Below are 14,567 nucleotides of genomic sequence, written 5' to 3'. Positions count from 1 at the left end.
AAGAGTAAGGAGCAGCCCGGGTGCCATTCCAGAAGGAACCAGCCTACAGAGATGGGACAATGGCACTATGATTTGGGTAAACAAACAATTCAGTATGATTCCAGCTGTGTAAGGTTTGAAGTCGATGTAGAAAATTGTAGCAAATGAAAAAGCTGTCAAGAAATAGGAGGTTAGCTCTTTGAGGCGCCTTGTGTATCACCTTCCCGTTGATGGAATTCATCCTGTAAGTAGTAGGAGCTAATGTAAGAGGTTCCATCAGTCACTTTCAACTCTGTATGTTAGGACAGTTGTCACAGCAACACGTTAGATGGCTCAGAAGAGGATTCCAGAGGCAGAGACACCAGTGTGGAGGCTATCAGCATTACATCAATCAAGCCCAGTTACTAACTGATGAGAACAGAAATAAAAAGATAGATTGAGAGGTATTCAAAGGAGATAAAAGGGAGAGGTTACTGAACCTCATATCTAATTCTCATTAAGGCAACAGTCAAGGTCAACCGGACTCTGAAGAGAAAGGGATCAACAGGTAGAATCCTAGCTGAGGAAAAAGATCAAGTGTAAAACAAGGTAAACATTCAAGGAGGAAAAAAATGCATTACTGGGTAAGAGGCCTCACTTCAAACTGGGTAGCCTTAATTGGCAGTAGAACTGATCTGTCTGGTTTGATGACTCACCGGGCTGCCAAAAACAGGAGAGGAGAAAGCCAATGCTATATCTGGGGACTGAAAGAGCAAGTAAAAGAAATGCAAAATGGATTCAAAGTAGGAGTACGAGTTGCTACGATCCCTAACCCTAGGGATGCAACGGAAAGGGCCTAAAATTTTAAGATTAGTATCTAATTTAAAATGCTACACTTTGGTGGTGTAAACAACGTTCTCAAACGACGTGAGTAAAAAACTCAGATGACCATGCCCTTAACCTCCTTTTATCCACAGGAAAAGCACTACAAAAACGATCTTAAGTAGTAATAACACGCAGCCTTGCTGCATAAAATCAGCCCGAGATGAATGCCTGGACTCCCATTTCCCTCCTCCACCCCTATTATAATTATTTTGTGACACAAACTCAAGCAGGGTGAAGAGAGAAATCTCACACCTGCTCAATCCCCTGCAGGACAACGCCCAGACACCAGGTAAAGCCTGGGCACAGAGAGTCCCGCCCACAATCGAGAAGGAGCAACTCGACATGGAGGCGATGACGAGATCGCGGGGGAGGGAGGGATTCTTCTAGGCCCAGGGCGGTCCTTAGGAGACAGGAGGCAGCCGAGAACTCCCATAAAGGTATTGCGGCACTCCCCTCCCCCTACCGAGAAGGGTGCGGCCTTCTCTCCGCCTCCTCCACTGCAGATCCCTCAGGATTGCAGCTCGCGCCGATTTTCAGAGACCACGCACCTCCCTCCCACAAACCAGCAGGACCGACCCCCGCTCCTCCCCCCACCCCCGCGAGTCCGCGAGCGGATCCAGCTCGTCTCGTCCTTCAGGCGGCGGACGCCCGGGGCGGAGCCGCGGTCGCCGCCACCCAGAAGCCTCGGCCCAGCAGCCCGCCTCCGCCTCCGCCTCCGCCTCCAGCGCGCGCTTCCTGCCACGTTGCGCAGGGGCGCGGGGCCAGACACTGCGGCGCGGGGCCTCGGGAAGGACCGTACCAACGACCGCCTCCCCGCCCCCCCGCCCCCCCTGCTGACCCGCTCAGTGGTTTCGCTCAATTGGGACCCGAGCCAATGGCAAGGGGCCGTTCCCCGGCTTCAGCAGCCAATCAGGTGCCGAAGCCACACGGGCGGCGGGTAACCCTACTCCCCGCGAGGAAGGGGCGGGCGGCGGGACGCCGGCTCGGGAGGCACTTTCACTGACCCCCCCGCCCCCCGGCCCCGGCCCCGGCCCCCGCCCCCGCCCCCGCCCCCGCGGGAGGTCGGCCGCGCCCGCTCCTCCAGCTCTCTCCCCACCCCGTCTACCTACCCATCCCACCCAGGGAGCAATGCGAGAGTCCCCAGGCGGCTGCGCACTCCCGAGGCCGTAACTGACAGGCGCTTTACTCCAACCAAAACACGCCATTTGTGTTTTCACACACGGCGGGAGGAGAAGCGGCCAATCAGTGACGAGAGGTGAGCCGGAAGCGCTCCTCCTTCTGCAGGAGCAATGGCCCCGTCCGGATTCAAGCCTTTTCCGCTCTCCTCCCTCCCCCTCCGGTTGCCGCAGGGCGGGCCACGGTCCTGCCTACTTCTGGCCAACCTCTTTCCCTTCCAGCCTAACAAACGTTACACCCCCGACTTCCCGCGGGGAAAGGCGACCCGCGTCTCTCGGTCGGACCGCCTCAGCCACCCGTCTCCCCGCCCGTCCACCGGACCCCCCCCCTCCCACCAGAGTCCCGCTCCCCTACCTAGCCGAGGCTCTCTGAGGAGCCGGAGCCCCAGAGCACAGCCTCTTCTCTAGGAGGCCCCGGCGGCTTCCGCTGATTGGCGGCGAACTGGCCAATGGGCGAGGGGCGGTGGGCGGAGAGGCCAATGGCGCGGCGGGAGGGGGCGTGTCCCGGGTGCCCCTGGCGCCGGCGCTGGGAATCCCCGTGCGGTCAGTGGCGTTTCCGCTCGGGCAGCGGGCTGAGTGAGCTGCCGCCGCCGCCGCCGCCGCCGCCGGGGGAGGGGCGGCCGCCGCCCGCCTGCGCTGAGAGACTCACGCAGCCCCAGTCCCGCCAGTCCGCCAACACTGTAGTGCCGGCCCCCCCCCCTTCTTCCCTGGCCCTTCCCCCTCCCCGCCTTTGGCTCGCTCCGCCTTTCTGCCCCCCACCCCCACTTCACGGGCACGGGCCATTCCCGGCCAGGAAACGCCGTGGCGCCGCGTTGGGCCTAACTCGAGTCCTGCTGCCTCCCGGGAGTGCTGTGCGCCGCAGCCCGGCCCCAGGCCCCGGCAGCGCCTGGGACAAGGTAAGGGTCCGACAGAAAAGAGAGACCTGCCCTCACGACCGGGCCCTGGGGGAGGGAAGGGTCACCTCCTCCGTCTCCCCGCGCTCGCTCTCGGGACGTGGGCCTGGGCCCTCCCCAGGCTTTTCACCGGAGGATGCTGCCCCTTCTCACCCCTCTCGCTGCCCCCCACACACACCGTCGCACCCCTCTTCCCCGGGGAGAGCGGCCCCCGCCGTCATCTGGTCGACCCCACTACCCTTTTCGTGCCTTTCCTGGATCAGGACGCTTCCCCTCCCCCACGCCTCTTCACCCCTTTTCCTGGGAACTGCCTACTCCACGTTTACCTTTTACTTGAGGATAGGCCTCTCCCTGCCCTCCTCTAAAAATGCACAGGCATACTTTTCTCCTCCCTCCTCACCCCCACCCCCACCCCCACCCCTTTTCGCGCGGCCTTGTGACAACTCTGATCTCTCGAGGGTGGGGGGGGCCTTGACCCCCCCCCCCCCCCAGTGTTCCTGGACGCCTTCAGTCTCCTTCTCCGGTCCCCATCTCAGATAGATTGCTTCTTTGCCCCACACTGAAGACGTTACCTTCGCCACCCCCACCTCACATTCTTGGGCTCTCAGTGGCGTATGCCCCAGTATCGGAGATAGCCTCATTGAATTTGTAGGGTTCGAGGTTGGAGCTGAGCCAGATCGTGTCGTTTTTCCTGCCTTGGGCGTGGAGAGCGATCATTTGAGCACGTCTTTAAAAGCAGAAAATTTTACCCTGTATGAATATCCTTTCCCTCTGCGTGGAAGCCAGGGATGTGAGGTGAATGGTGGTAAGAAAAAGCCCTGGTTTTTTTAAGTAGGTGAATCGCGTGAGAGGGAAAGTTGAACTGTCGGGAAAGCCCCTTCTATGCTAATTTATTCTATAGAGCGCCTTTGCTTGTCTCACTTTGTAGGAATAACTGGTCTTTCCCTTGGATACTGATGCTGCAGCCAGCTCTGCTGGTCTGGGTCAGGGGTGCGTGTATGACCTGCATTTTCTGCTTTCTCATGTTACTTGTGCAATGTGTTCACCAGTAACTCATTTCTTACCCAGAGCTCAGGGTTCCATTGGGCTTTGTCTGTACTTTTAGTTCATTTCTCTCAATTTTCTCCGTAGTCATAGTACTGAAAGAGTCCCCAGGTTCTCTGCCAATTTCCTTTATAACTTGACTAAACAAGTTGCTTTTAAATGACATATTTGTGATCAAGGTCACATTTACATTTTTTTGTTGTTGTTGGGTAGATGTTGCATAGCTATACTTTTTGGTTGGGAGGGATCCAGCTGAATTGAGTGTTTAGAGATTTTCAGGAGAATGTGTACCCTGTTTGGGGAAATTTCTTGATGGTTGATTTTTATGTCATTAATGTTTTTAGGTCACTCTAAGAGAGAAGTTGTAAGGGTAATTTTAGATGTGTGGAATGTGGATGTGAGCTAGGACTAAAGCAAGAATATTCACATAATCAGAGGTTTCTGGGCCTCTTGGAGGACATACGGGGAAAAAAAATTTTATTGGATTTCTTCCAGTTTTCTCAGGAGGATCATTAGTTTCCTTCTATAGCCCCAAATTCTGGCCTGTTATGGGATTAGTCTTTAAGGGCTACTCACACTGTCATTATGTATAGAAAAATGAATAATGTTCTTTGATAAGACAAAACACAAGGCTCTGTCTCTAGCTGCAAATTTAAATTTGACTGTAAAGAGTGTGTTTGGAAAATTGGCCTTTGAAAACTTAATCTTCACTCCTAAATTGCTGGCTTAATTTAAACATGGATATTTGTGATTTAGTTAGGTAAATTTTGATTTTTTTAAAAAAGGGTCTTAGTTTAAAACTAAAAGAATGACCTTAGGATTGTTTGTTTCTAAAAGCATAATTCCAGCCCTTCTGGCATGGAGCACTGGTCCAAAAAAAAAAAAAAAAAGAAAAGAAAAAAAGTGTGTAAGGAGTGGGGGTGGGGTAAGAAGAAGGTTGTTCCTTTGGGTTGGATCACAGGGGTGAGTATACAAGGCAGCAGCAGCTGCTGGCTCTGGAGCTCTGGTTGCTACGTGAGAAGCTTGAGTAGTGCTGGCTGCTGTCTCCAGGGAAGGACAGCAGTGCAGCGTCCATTAATGCTGTTGGCTGCAGGGAGCTGCACTTAGGCAATGGCTGCTTCAGGACTAAGAAGAAACCTTGCTTTCCTGGGAATTTTGACTGCTGAGCTGGTTTGCGTTTTATTGATGGAAGATGAGAGTTAGCAATTCATAACCTACCCATTTATGGATATCAGCATCTGGAAACTGGATCATAGTTAAAGACTCTTCTTTCTTGTTTGGTTTTTGGTTTTGGTTTTTATCTGGGGATTTGTTCTTGGATAGGTCTGAAAGTTCCAGTAGAGTTTTGATTTTTCAATCCATTTAAAACCATATTTTGTTTGTGTACCTCCTTCTCTCAAATTGCTAGGCCACATTTACCTTATTGAATAGATGTTTTGCTAAACGTATTACTACATTGGGAATTATAACTAAAAAGAACTGCTCTTTTTGGAATGATTTCTAAATATAAATCTCGAAAGTATTTCCTTAATTTCTGTATTAGTATAGACTTCTCGCTAGATTAGATTATTTCTTTGGCGTTTGGCATATGAAATCAATTCGTTATATATGTGTTGGATATAGTCTTCTAAGATCATAGGATGTGTGTTTGGCCATGATCCGTTTGAAATAAAGGATAGACCAGAAGGAAGATTCAGAAATCGAGTAAGTCTAGAGGACAGGATACTTGAGAAGACAGCCTCTGAGTCCCTTATGTGGTCTACCCTTCCCCCACAGCTCTTGCAAAGATTAGGAAGATCTTTGATTAGGAAGAACAGTTTGTTGAGTGTAGAAGTACTTGTAGGAAACCACCACCCAAATATACCCACCATTTACACAGTATCTAATAGATGTCAGTGTGTTTTCTTTGCCCCCACCCCTCCAAGACTCTTGCATCCTATTTTTTTCCCCAGAATTTTGATATTTTCAGTTTCATGTAAATGTACTTAAATCCCACAATCATCTATAATGTGTAATCTGACTCTGGCATTTGTGGCAAGGAACCAAAAAGAATGGAAATGAGTTTCGTCATTCACAAATGTGGCTTGCATTGTCTTTCAGCAATACAAACGGACTAACGAAATACAACCTTTAATGAATAATATTTTAGGTGGTTCTATTCTTATTAGTAGTAAGTGTAAAAGATGCCAAATTAATAAAAAGAGCCGGTATGGCTTCACTCATACTGGCTGTTTAACACAACTTAGATAAATGTAAATGTCCTTTAGTTTAAGTTATTACATAATATGAAAGTTACCTTGTAAAATAATTGCTTTTTCACTTGTATTTTCTATTGTTTGGAACCCATTGTGATCTTGATGTAATCATTTTTTAAAAGATCATAGAGGCCCTTTTCATAGGATTTTTTAACCATGCTTGAAAATTTTTGTGTATTCTGATAATATTTTTTGTCTCTAGGAACTTACATACTTACTTCTTTGAACTTACTCTGGCCTTTGTAGTGGAGGGTTGCCATCTCATTTTTTGCTTTTCGATGGGAAAATAACAAATTGCAAACTGGAGATGTGCAGAGAACCTTGCCTTATTCTCTTTGTGTTGAAATAACTTAATGAAACATGAGGCCAGAGTTAACATTCACTGGATACATCTTATTATTGCAAATTGGATTATGATCAAGAATAAAGTTTTCTTCTAACTTCTGGTTCAGCTCTGGTGATTTGTCAGCTTAATCTGAAACCAAAAGGCCTAGCAGTGAATTTTATTTATTAAAAAAATGTTTCAAGTATTGAAAACTAAAACTTACTGATAGGGCTATTTTCTTTAAGACAAAAGTTACTCTGAACTCTGTAAAATATGTGAGATAATGTATATTTAGTAGTACAACTTGTAGTTATTTGTAATTTGATTAAAAGCATCCTCTCAGGGCTGCCTGGGTGGCTTAGTTGGTTAAGCTTCCAATTTGATATCAGCTCAGGTCTGGATCTCAGGGTTGTGGGTTCAAGCCCCACGTTGCGCTCCACGCTGGGCAGGGAACCTACTTGACAAAAGTCCTTTTAGAGGCAGTCTTTAGAAAATAAGTGTAATGCGTCTGTGGTAGACCAGGCTTGGTACCATTCTTTACTGCCCCAAATTCCAAAATATGTGATGAAATGGCACTTTAAACCTTTCACTTGCAGCGATTGATCTCTCTTGTAAAGATTCAGAGAAATTCATGAAAGATAGAATATTTCTTTCATTTATTAATACATATTTTGTTAAATCATTTAGAGTCTTATGAAAAGTATCCTCTTGTATATTCAGTTCTAAACTGATATCCAGTAATGATGGGAGGGGGGGCCTGTTAGAAAGCATTACTTTAGAAAAAGCTCTTAACACTTTATGAAGGAAACCATGAGAGATAATAAAGAAACAATGAAGCTAAATCTCAACCTACTTTATAGGAGCCTTTACTGAGCAAGGAATTTGTAATCCCATCCTGCCTCACTCAGTTTTTCCATCATATTGATTTTGTTTGCTGAATACCTCAGGGAGAGATGCAAGGGTCACATTAAGTATCTTTGATATAAAGACAGGGAAAAGGAATTTTTTGCTTATTGGAATAGTATCTTCCTACAGTTAAAACACTAAGATTATTGTCAAGTTTTGCTTTATGTATACAAGTGTTGGTTTGGTCTGACTGATTTCTGTGCTTTTCTGTCTTCTTGTAGTCTGAGAATCTTCAGAGTTTAGATTGCAAATTGAAGTGGTAAGAATCATTTCCTTAGCTATGTTCATTATGTATATTCACCCAGAGCTGGGAATACTCCTTGACCTATGTTACGAATCATAAAATAAGCAGTGGATATAGGAATTTGTAAGAATTTGTTTCTCTATCTGGGGATTCAAGTTTTTGATGTGCTATCTAATCAAGGGAAAATGCCGAATTCCTTGCTGCCGTGTTTGAAAAATAGATGGAAGCATGGGAGGAGCCTGAGACTTCTGCAGCAGGATTTGGTCTGAGTAGAAAAGGAAGATTTTTGTTTCAAATTGCCAGCTGCTTATGTCAGACTGACTCCCTTATTATGCTTTTAGTTGGCCTGTCAATATGGCCAAACAGCTAGATAAGTGCGGGGCAGGACAAAGGGCTCTTTACACAGCAGGGAGGCAGTGTTGGTGGGGGAGGGGCAGGAGGTAGGAAAGGCAGGAGGAGGAGGTTCTTTTCCCTGGGAGATTATTCAGTTTGGCATACAATTAAAGAAATCATTTATAGTTCCCACTCGAGCACTGAATTTGTGCCAACTATATACTCTTAACCCCAAATTTAGTATATCCCCGAATATCGGGTAGAGACCCGTCGCTGCCTCCAAGGAAAAATAAAAAACTAAAGCTTTGTAGAGGTCTAAAGAAAACAAATCCCATGCCCTCCACCGTCCTAAATAACAAGTCACCTCCTGAGGAGACCAGTTCTAGAGCATCTGACAGCAGAATTCTCATTAAGAAATGGAAAAGAATATTTTATCTGTATAAAACTTATGTTTCAATATTACATATTGTCTTTAAATAGATTAGGATTAGGCCAGAATAGGTAGAATAATGTTTCACTTTGTGAAATAGTTGCGTGTTGTTAGCTCCAATTTTATTTCACTTTATTTTATTTAAGATTTTATATTCTTATTTTAAGTAATGTCTAACACCCAATGTGGAGCTTGAATTTACAGCTGGGAGATCAAGAATCTCATGCTGTACCAAGCCAGCCAGGTGCCCCTCCCTGTTAGCTCCAGTTTTAGACCAATAATAGGGAGAGCACCCTCCAGCATTCATATGTTGGATCGCCATCAAGTAAAATGCTAACTAAAGAAAGGGTACTTATTTGTCTTATCCCTACTTCCTGGAGAACCTGATATTCACTGGATATTATTCCTGAGGCGCCCTTCTCCCTTTTTAGGTTAGGCACAACCTAGTTTGATACATTTGTATTCAGCTTCCAGGAGAAAGTGGGGTGGTTGCAATTCAGCTTATTAGAATTAATATGAATCATGGAGTTGGGATTTGAGAGTTATCTGGCCCTTTAAGCATAATCACAATGAAATAGTTCAAAGTTTGGGTTCCTTCTGAAGTTTTCATAAAATGTTAAACCAGTGACCTGAACAGTATTTTTAGTTAGTTTTTAATTTTTTTTTAAGTAATCTCTACACTCAAGGTAGGGCTCGAACCCACAACCCTGAGATCAAAAGTACATATTCTACTGACTGAACCAGCCAGGTGCCCCTGTTTTTAGTTACTTTTAGCATGTCAAATAGTGCCAGTTCTTTAAAGAAAATATGTATAAAAGAACTGCATTCACATACAAATTAGATACCAATTATTTGAATCTTTTTAAATCTTTATAAAGATTTTAAATCTTTAAAAAAGTTTCCTTTTTTATAAAGGAATATATGATGAGGTTCTTTTAAATGCTTAATATATTTTAAGAGAATTTAATATTTGAAAATAATTGGTTTGAGGGCGCCTGAGTGGTTCAGTGGTTGAGCATCTATCTGCCTTTGGCTCACAGCTTGATCCCAGGGTCCTGGGATCCAGTCCCTCATTGGGCTCCCCGCAGGGAGCCTGCTTCTTTCTTTACCTATGTCTCTGCCTCTCTCTGTGTGTGTCTTTCAGGAATAGCTGAATAAAATCTTTAAAAAAAAAAAAAAAAAAAGAAAAGGAAAGAAAGTAATTGGTTTGAACTCAGTTTTCCAATAGTACATCTGTTACTTGCATTAGATACCACCTGTATTGCAATGTTATTAAACTAGCCTTAAAGTTTTTGCCTTCTATCCAAGCTGCAGAAGATGGTAAAGGGAACTGGCATGCTGATTTTTGCTCACCGTTTTAGACCTACTGGCTATAAGCAATGAAGAGATGGTTTAACCTAATAGAATAACTGGAAAAAATGGTCTGTAATGCACATTCTAATATTAAGCAAACCTGATCAATTTTTGTGTCATTTCCCTCTGTAAAAGAAAACTAAATGTGTTACCCATTTAACATTATATTTTTATGTGTAATGGTTTTTGCAGTAATGATATAACGTTTTGACCTGAAAAGGGAAATTTTAGTGACTAATTATGATTGCCATTAGTTAGAAGGTTTTTTGTATTTTTTTTTTTTAGTGAAGAAAGCAACAATATATTTTTTTTTAATTTATTTATTCATGATAGTCACACGGAGAGAGAGAGAGAGGCAGAGAGAGACACAGGCAGAGGGAGAAGCAGGCTCCATGCACCGGGAGCCCGACGTGGGATTCGATCCCGGGTCTCCAGGATCGCGCCCTGGGCCAAAGGCAGGTGCCAAACCGCTGCGCCACCCAGGGATCCCAGAAAGCAACAATATTAACATGAAGTTTAGTGAGCTATATTTTGTATTACTGTAAAAATTTAGGATAGTCCTTTCTTCTCTTTATAATGCGCTCATGTGAATTATTTCCATAAATTTGTGGGACTAAAATAGAAGCCATCTAGCTCAGCGTGCCTGGGTGGCTCAGTCAGTTAAGCATCTGTGTTCTGCTCAGGTCATGATCCCAGGATCCTGAGATCTAACCCTGTATGGAGCTCCCTGCTTATCAGGGAGTCTGCTTCTCCTCTCCCGCCCCGTACTCTCTCTCAAATAAATAAATAAAGTCTTTTAAAAAAATAGAACATGATGCAAATTAATTTATTACAAAAAGAAAAAGAAACAATCTAGTTCAAAACCTGGCCTCCATTCCAATTCGTTTTCTCTATGTGTATCACATTTCTAACATTAAACATCCTTTTCACACTCAGGTGCGTGTACACACACACTCCTCTTCCCAAATACTAGAAATCTCTTCATCTTGGCTTCTTCTGCTACTATTACCTGAAACTTGCCAGAAGCCCTAAAAAGTTCTGGGAATTGGGGGGGGGGGATTTGAACCCAGATGTTTTGATAACTGCTTTGGTTCCCCAAAGAGCTAATCTGATTTTCAATGAGACCCCACCAGCAGTAGACGAGAATGGAGGTAAAACACAGCACTGTACCTCATCTTGCCTGTGCAGCTGCTCCACCTTATTTCCTGCTATTATTATCCCATAATGCCTCTCCCCAGCAAAAAAGAAACTAGGACAAAGGGGAAAAACTGATGGGCTCATAGGATTTTTTTTTGTTATGGTTAGATTGTGACTTTGTTTATATGTACTTAAGTACAAAATTAATTTGTCCTTTTCTTTCTTTCTTTTTTTTTTTTTAAAGATTTTATTTATTCGAGAGAGAGAGAGAGAGAGAGAGAGAGAGGCAGAGACACAGGCAGAGGGAGAAGCAGGTTCCATGCAGGGAGCCTGACATGGGACTTGATCCCGGGTCTCCAGGATCAGGCCCTGGGCTGAAGGCGGCGCTAAACCACTGAGCCACCAGGCTGCCCTAATTTGTCCTTTTCTTAAAGTCAGTAATGAAGGAGATTTTATAACTTCAGTATCTTCGACTTTGTTTCTAAATAAACCATTTCAGATTCTTTAACCTTACAGGAAAAAAAAATTGTAAGTATACTTAATTTTCATTGGCTCTTACACAATCATCACCACCAGATGCCACCTCCAGTATTAACTTAAAGGGAGAAATCTCTTCTGTGGATAATATTTTCAGTTTTATTGGGAATTACTTATTTGTGTAACATAGAGCTATGACTAAAATAAGATTAAAAAGTTAAACCTTGGGGCGCCTGGGTGGCTCAGTGGTTGAGCGTCTACGCCTTTGGCTCAGGGTGTGATGCCGGGTCAGGGGATCAAGTCCCATGTCAGGCTCCCTGAAAGGAACCTGCTTCTCCCTCTGCCTATGTCTCTGCCTCTCTCTGTTTTTCATGAATAAATATATGAAATCTTAAAAAAAAAAAAAAAAAAAAAAACCTTAAGCCTTTTTATATGTTTGTCCCTTTACCTTAGTGGAGGTGAAATTAATTGTGTACAAATTTTTCATTATTCGGTTCTTTCCTCAAGCTGCAAATTTAAGTTCTTTAAGCCTTTGTTTTCTCATATTGCCACCCAAAACAAATTTTATTTTTATCATTTTTACTGTCTTCTAATGCTGAGATTTTCTTCTCCCCATTCCTAAAATACAAAAAGTCAAATAAAACCCAAGAATCTAAATTATGTGTACCACTGAGTATAGTAAGGTATTATCTCATAACTCTCAGAAATTATGATCAGGTTAGGATGTTCTAGTATCATGTCAGCATATTTTATGTTGACCTGTTAATTTTAACATATGTCCAAATGGGTCTCATTGTTTGATATTTGCACCCATTGTTTGTCATTTTGAATGAGGTTGTTAATGGCTGTGCTCCCCACCCGCCCCCCTGGGTCTCCATGGTTTTTTATTCCTGCCCTGTTATAATCTTTAGCCTACGTTGGAAAGTTCTATTTCTTTCTACCAACCTCCGCGCATGCCACAAAACACACAATTTATACTCTCATATCTCTGAAGGGGGATGATCTCTAGTTAATAAGCAACTGTTTGGGCATTCTCAGTATCCAAGGAAGGTTTTATTTAAGTGGAAGGACCTGTTGGCAGTTAGAGTGCCTCTGCATTTATGTTACATTTTCCTTTATTAATGTAGACTGTTGAGAGTTGACTTTTTTTTATAAGAGAAACCAGAGAGAAAAGGAAGAGACACAGATATGGTTACTTAAAAAATAAATGTTCGGGGATCCCTGGGTGGCACAGTGGTTTGGCGCCTGCCTTTGGCCCAGGGCGCGATCCCACGTCGGGCTCCCAGTGCATGGAGCCTGCTTCTCCCTCTGCCTATGTCTCTGCCTCTCTCTCTCTCTCTCTCTCTCTCTCTCTCTTTGTGACTATCATAAATAAATTTAAAAATTTTTTAAAATTAAAAAAAATAAAAAATAAATGTTTATTATGGTAACATTTGGGTTAGAATCTAAAGGGCACTTTTTTAATACTTTATTTTCTTTCTAAGACAAAAGAGTTTAACCTCCTAAAATAGAACAAAGAAAAGGAACTTTAGGGCAGTATGACTGATTGCATGGTGACTGTAGCATTAGTTTGTTGTATGAATGCATAAATTTTTATTTTCTCAATTTTTATGTTACAAATTACTGTGGCCACACAAATTAAATGTCTTTATGCCCACAGTCTGAAAAATATTAAGTGGGATGACTTTAAAAAAAAAAATTAGAAGTTTGAGGAAAATATAGAAGCAAGTCCAAATTTTTGAAGTCTCTTTTTAATTTTGTTCTTGCTAGACATATTTCGTTTTATTTATGGCAATTAGAACTTTAATGTCATAGCCTAGTAATAGAACAAAATAAGGGTAGGTTGACGTGGTATCTGCACATTTTCAGATGAGGCTAAAATTGTTCTGTATTTTTACATATTTTCATATTTAGGCTACTTTTCTTGAAAAAGTTTACCCAAAAATTTAAAACCTGTGAAGTGGTATAAAATACTTATAGGTTAAATGGGTAGTCACTTTATTGGTGGTTCATTATATAAGGAGTACTAACATCAGATATTTACTAAAAATTCCTGGGTAAAAAATGATGCTAGCATCATTTATGGAGCTCTGAACTTATTGTAGCCAAGCTATTTAGAACTAAACAAGTAGGTAATAATGGCAACCCAAGGCTCTTACTTTGGAGCCTCCGCTGGTTGACCTGACCCAGATATTTTTTTCCTCACTCTTCCTAACTTAACTCCTAGGTCACTAAGATCTGAGGCGTTACTCAGAATAAGGTATCCGTTCGTCAGTTGAGTAGTTGTCTTAGCAGGCCATGTGTGAGACCCATGTAAAATCTGTATCTTAAGAGAAGGAAGGCTCTTGAGTAAGTGTAACTTTCCCTTCGTAGTTTATCATAAATAGTTGGTATGAAAAGGAATGGCTTGAAGTTTGCAGAATAAACCAAGCAACAAGAAGAGACACAGACATCCTACTTTATGAAGTAACTTCTCCCTCCGTTCCCCCCTCCCCCCCAGCTTAAGCTCTCTTCTCTCAAATGAATAAATAAGATCTTTTAGAAAATAAACCATTCCATTTGATTGAGAGAAGGTCCATACATTTCTCTAAGTTGATAAGTTTGAGTGTTTATAGATTATTTTCTCTTGTATATATTATATACTTGTTTAAATATGCCATTGTGTAAAGAGTTCCTATTCTTTGAATATTGGAGGTTGCATCCCCATGGTGTCAGTTAACATATTCTATTAGATGACTTCCCCTGCCCATATTTCATGTTACTAGGTGGATTGTAAATATACTTTATAATAGTACTATGTACTTGCATTGTGAGTTACATAACATGGGAGCGCCTGGGTGGCTCAGTCAGTTAAGCATCTGACTCAGGTCATGATCTCAGGGTCCTGGGATTGAGCCTTGTGCATCGGGCTCTGCACCAGGCAGGGAGTCTGCTGGAAGGATTCTTTCTCTTCCTGCTCCTGTGCGCCCTCTCTCCCCACCCCTCTCCCCCGCCCCCCTCAAATGAATAAATAAATCTTTTTTTTTTTTTTTTTTAAGCTACATAATTTCTACCTTTCTATGTAATGTTAAGCAGCTGTTGGTATTCATTGCCTGTATCAGCCATTCTTAAACTTTATGCTCTTAAAAAATTGAAAGCCCCAAAGAGATTCT

General features: G+C 43.1%; 1 protein-coding gene across 10 annotated transcripts in view; it reads left to right on the top strand.

The window, feature by feature from the left end:
• Nucleotides 1-2,741: 2,741 nt before the first annotated feature.
• SETD5 (SET domain containing 5) overlaps nucleotides 2,742-14,567 on the top strand; it is an 84,159-nt gene continuing 72,333 nt past the window's right edge. For 5 of the 10 annotated variants that reach the window (XM_038565755.1, XM_038565760.1, XM_038565752.1 and 2 more), the window contains exon 1: nucleotides 2,744-2,914. The gene's annotated coding sequence lies outside the window, so the exon portion shown is untranslated. Of the gene's footprint in view, nucleotides 2,915-14,567 lie in introns of all 10 variants that reach the window. The other 5 variants (XM_038565757.1, XM_038565761.1, XM_038565756.1 and 2 more) reach the window with 2 other exon arrangements.

This window comes from Canis lupus, chromosome 20 (assembly GCF_011100685.1).
Source record: "Canis lupus familiaris isolate Mischka breed German Shepherd chromosome 20, alternate assembly UU_Cfam_GSD_1.0, whole genome shotgun sequence".
Taxonomy (NCBI): Eukaryota; Metazoa; Chordata; class Mammalia; order Carnivora; family Canidae; genus Canis; species Canis lupus.
This window is presented reverse-complemented; position numbering and strand designations above follow the sequence as displayed.